Source organism: Silene latifolia, unplaced genomic scaffold (genome assembly GCF_048544455.1).
Source record: "Silene latifolia isolate original U9 population unplaced genomic scaffold, ASM4854445v1 scaffold_20.1, whole genome shotgun sequence".
Lineage (NCBI taxonomy): Eukaryota > Viridiplantae > Streptophyta > Magnoliopsida > Caryophyllales > Caryophyllaceae > Silene > Silene latifolia.
Genome location: NW_027413163.1, coordinates 4191345 through 4197344, shown reverse-complemented (window position 1 = coordinate 4197344; position 6000 = coordinate 4191345).

Genomic DNA, 6000 nt, shown 5'->3' with positions numbered 1-6000 from the left:
AAGTTGGGTACTCGATCGAGTACCCAACTTACTCGATCGAGTACCCAACTTACTCGATCGAGTACCCTACAGGCAATCTACTGTTTTGCGTCAAAAACTACTTACTCGACAGAGTAAGCCCCACTCGATAGAGTACCCAAAGACTCGTAAACCGTAGTATTACAGTCTTCCCTCCTTAAAAGGAACTTCGTCCTCGAAGTTCAACCCATACATAAAAACAAACATACAAACTCGGTCAAGACACAACAACGCAACTAAGAACTCAAAACCAAACCCCAACCTATAAAACATGAAAACATGAACTCTTAACACCAACTCCACCAACTATTCCTACCTCCACAACATGGCTCACGATATCGTATCAACTACATAATAGACTCCCTCGACACTAACTCCATACACTACCAACTACCATCCACAAACGCTGCTAGCTCCGTTTCACTAACATATTATCCACTAGAAAATCCAATATCAAGACACTCATAACCATCAAACGGAATGTTACATTCTACCACCCATAAAAGGAACTTCGTCCTCGAAGTTTACTCACACTCATGAACATCATCATCCCACTGTCAACACTCTCGAACTCCTAAACATCATCATCCAACTGTCAACACTATCGAAGTATTATCCCATTCCTAAACATCGAACTGCTACAAGCACGGCCATGACCTTTTAACAAAATCAATCACAACAAAGATCCATCATTTATGTTTGGTCGTGATGCCTCGTGAGGGTTTAGTTTTCAGTACTTGTCGTTAGGAGCACCTAGACCAAAACACAATTTATAACTTCACAAACAACTCTACAATTAGTAAAGAGCCAAGTTAAGGTCGGATCCCAATGGACGGGAATTGAGATGAGAATTTCTATTGCAACTAGTGGTGTCTAAGGGTGTCACAATTGGAGTTTGAAGTAGAACATCACTAAACTAAATAGAAATAAAAGTAAACAAGCAAGATGAATTGAAAGGGATGTAAACAATTGATAAAAAGCACTAGGGTGTCATTGGGTCATAGGGGATTCATGGGAATTGATCATACAAACATATTCTCAAATTATAAGCAAGCAATTATTGTTGTGATGGATCGAGTTGGTTTATATCTTACAATCCTAGGAAAGTTTGGGTCCCGGAGCCGAATCGATTAGATTGTACAACACCTACAAGTCGACTTAGTCTTCCCTACTCAACTACATGAATGGTCTAATGAGACTCGAGTTGGTTTATGTCTTACAAGTCTCATTGAAAAGATAGGTGATGGGTAAAAAAATGCAAGGATTCATAGGCTCGCATTTCATCAAACATAACATGTGCATGAGTTGAGATCACAACAAGCACGCAAATAAACTATGAAAACATATTAATTTAAGCATGAATCATTCCCCATGTTTGTTTCCCCTAATTACCCATTAACCCTAGCTAAGGAAACTACTCACTCATTATCATGTTGAACATGCTAGCAAGGTTGTCAATCATACCTGATACCGTCGTTTAGTATCAAAATTTAAATTTATAATACCGAACTAAACTAACAGAAGCTAGTGGTAGTACGGGTCGAACCACAGGGAGGAAGGGAATTTCAATTGTCTAAATCTGGTCTAGGGTAACAGTTGTGTGGGGGTTTGATTGATTTGGTCTATAGCTAATAACAATAAAAGAAAAGTAAATTAATGAAATATCAAGAATAAAAAGAGGTACTAAGATGGTCGGTTCGTTATAGTTTCGGCGGCAGCATACTAAACAGGTCTAAATTAAAACACATGAGGCGGGAAATAAAGAGGTCCTCTCGGTCCACTCTTAACAAATAGCATCTCTCGATCTCGCTATAAGTCCCTAATATCACTAATACGACTCTCGTCCTGAAGAGTGACTTATAATCTAAACTTTACCTATCTTTCGATCTCGGCATAATTTAGTCATTTTAATTGGTGATCTAACAACTGTCCCTATCTCTCGATCTAGTGGGTCAGTCATATCCTAAACATTCAACTGGTCGTGTACACTCGATTCGTTGAATTAAGAATTAAAACAATTAAAACGAAAGGAAAACCTCACGCGGTCAGTCGATCGACCAAGTATGGCGGTCGATCGACTGACATGCGAATTCAGTCCATGTTCATTATTTTGCCGCCTACACTATAACTCCCCTACATCCTAGCACGAATAAATTAGCTACTCATACTGAAATTAAAGGCAACAATAATATTAAGGATTAAAACTACGGAATTCATGCTTAATACGATAAAATAAACAATTAACAAAAGATGGCAAATCGGCTTGGGAACTGATCTAGCAATTCGATAACTATGAACGAAAGTAAAGTAACAGAATAAAATCAGAGAGTACCGTGCGAATTGCGAAGGGAAAGAACAAGCCGAATGACAAAGCGAATTAAATTCAATACCGGAAGTAATCTCGAACCCTAATTATTCTAAACTGAATGTAAAACTGAAAATAAAACTTGATGTAAAACTGAATGTTCATGCTGCGTTATATAGGAAAAGTACGCAACTATTATTCCTAAACCTAATAACTCATGGGCTTCTAAATCTCGATCTTTTAATTCTCGTATCAGCTCGTGGAGTGGTCGATCGACCATGATGCTCAGTCGATCGACCAAGGTATACTGAACAGTAGCTTCTGATCCCGTGCTCTGGTCGATCGACCATAAACATCAGTCGATCGACCAAGATTGCTGGACAGTAGTGCATTCTGACGAATTCTGCAGCGCGCACCGATCTTAAAACAGCTGCCATTTCTTCGTTCCTTGGTCAAATCAGGCGTTCTATGCGGCGTTGGAAAGCTAAAAGGATAAGCTTTCACCTCCAACTGGATTTACTCGATTATCAGGTCTAGAACTCGAGATATAGCCATCTGAAGCAGGCTGCAATATTGTGAAGTGCTTCTTCGCTTGTTAAACTCGTACGCACCCATGCTTTTGCTATCTTTAGGCCTTGAAACGCGCACCAAGCTCATTCCTTGAGTCAATACTTCATGTCAAATGCAATGTTAATTACTTAGGAACGGATTTGGCTCGATTTCCGCTCAATTCTTCATATTTCTGCAATAATAGACAAAAACACGAAAGTAGAGGAAAATAGGGAAATAATGGCATATATTGCACATTTGAGCTCTGAAATGCGTGTAGAATAAAGTGTGAAACATCATATTTTGGACACGCATCAAATCTCCCCAAACCAAACCTTGCTTGTCCCCAAGCAAGAACTAGACTCGATCCTAAAACCTAATGGAACGAGTTCAATCTCAGAGCGAATTGCAATATGTAAAGCCTAAACCAATTTAATGCATAACCAACAATCAATTAGCAATGTGAATCATGCAAAACGAATTATGAAGCCGTTAAAAACTGCTGAACCGTCAACCATAGAGACTTATCAAATTGGACTCTCACGGGTCGCTCAAATCACTCAAATAAGAACAAGGTGAATATATAAGAGGATAGAAAGAATTTATTTTGTAAAGACTCTCACCTAACTACGACCTATGAAGACATGCCAAAGAATAAAATATGAAAATGATCTCTATGACCGTACATATGCATTCCAACCAACAAATGACCATGACACATGCCGAGGTATATATGGATATGTGAGGTAAAGGGTAAGAAGGGGCTAAAATGAATTTGGATATGAGGAGTAATAAGCCAAGCTAGTACTACGATCCAAACTATAAACGAATCCCAACTTCAAGCTCAATGTAAATGATACAATACGGTGCCGATTCAAGGCACAAAACTCACAATCTCCACAAAATTTGACTCCCCAAAGAATACAAATGATAATATGGGAGTGGAAATCACCAAATCATAACAACTGCAACATGTGATTTTTTCGAACTTTCCTTTCTCTCGGGATGCAGTCGATCGACCAATATGGTCAGTCGATCGACCGGATTCTACAGCACTCGTCTCTTTTTTTTTTTTTTCTCTTCTTTTTCGAGTCATTTTTCTTCTCTTTTTTTTTCCTTTTCAATTCCATTTTTTTTTTCTTTCTTTTCTTTCCTTCCACCATTTCACCCAACATCTCGAAATGAGCATATAACCAAACCGCAAATAAACACATTCCCAAAACTAAAACTACTAGCTTGACAAAGGCAGGCTAAATATAGGATGTAGTTAAGGGACAAAAAGGCTATTTTTGGCTATGAGGGGTTCATGGGTAAAATGAACAAAAGGGAAACCTCTACCACATGTGTCAACAAACCACAAATCGAATGCATACAGGTATTTAGTAGATCAAGTTCATATTCATGCAAATTAAGGAAACATGCCTCATAAGGAGTACTACTCACATTCCTAGATAAACCGGTCATGAATGTCACCAGTTATAAGCTCTAAACCTCAGAAATATGATGTAGCTTGCCAAAAATCCAAGTCAAGTCTCAAGTTCAGCAAGAATGTAACGAAAACTCGTAGATATGCATTTACGATTCTACTAATAACATGTAAGTCAAGCAAGGCTCAGGCAAAACAGGTGCAAAAGCTAAATCATCCTTGAAATACTACCGTTCCGACTCGACCTATATGCTAAAATAAACATGCATTTTATGGAATTTTTTGAAATTTTTCAATTTTTTTGAATTTTGTATATATATGAAATGAAATAAACAATGCAAAACAAAAGTAAACGTGAATGCAAAACAATGATATGCGACGCAAAACCCTTCCCCAAACCAAATCGCACAATGTCCCCATTGTGCAAAATCATATAATGAAGAAAAGAGAAATGGGAATTTGCGAGAAAAGAAATAAAATAATGACATGAAGTAAAGAAATCAGGAACTCACAAGACTTTAAGCGCAGCAAAGGAAACCTCCCCAAACCAAATATGAGTTAGGAGGTTTCGATGAGCGCAGATGCTACCAATAAAAGACCTGAAAAGATAAACAAAAACCACGCATAAAATCGAGAAGAACAATTTTGAAGCGGTATTTTGTGCATACTTGAGAAAAATTAGAAGAAATAGATAATGACGGAAAATAAAGTGGAGCCGAAAACTCCCTTAATTCCGCAAATCGACCAAACACAGCAGGGGAGAGGTCGAGAACAAATACAGCAGCAGTGGTGGTCGATCGACCACATAACCCAGTCGATCGACCAGGTGTGGCATGAACAGTAGCTCCTGTAAACCTGCAATTCAGTCGATCGACCATGACGGCGATCGATCGATCAAATCATCACTGCGCAGTCTTATTTCTTCGTAATTGCTCAATGATTCGAGCTAACAAGCTCGAAATACCTGCAAATGCACAATAATACGCGCCCAAAATTGCGCAAAACCCAGAACGAAGTCTAAAGTACTTAAAATCCTAAGCAAATAAAGTAAAAGCGAAGTTTTCGCGCACACAAAAGCAATAGAAAATAGTTCGAAAGCAATAAAATGAAGTCTATAACGAACTTGATCAACTAATAGTTGATCAAGAAGGACCACGGTATGGCCCACTTCGTCGGCTTCTGGCTACATGAGGTAGCCTCAGCAGTGCTCATCTTCTCAGCTGCACTCTTCTTAGCCTCCATGTCCGTATAGCTCAACGGATCAACATCTTCCATATCTCCCCAATCAATGACCTCTTCGGAATCGTCAGAATCCAAATCCGACCATCTCACTTTGACTGGCTCTTCATCGACTTCCTCATCAGTCCCATAGCTTAGGCATCCAAGACCACCCCTCGAAATGACTGGCTTCTTTGCGACTGGAGAAACTTGCAGCTCATCCTTCCCCAAACCAGCTCCTGCAATATCAGAAATAGACAAATCTCCCTCCAATTTGCTCCCAATCTGGGGCGGAGGTGTCACAACAGGAATAGGAATAGAGAGAGGCATATCAGGAAGCATAAAATATGATTTCTTTTCAGAAACCGTACTACAAGTAACCGGCCACATGGGGTCTTTCTTCTTAGCAGGCTGAGTAAAAACGATGGACTGTTTCCCTACTTTAAAGGTCAACGTCCCTGAGCCTACATCTATAATCGCACCA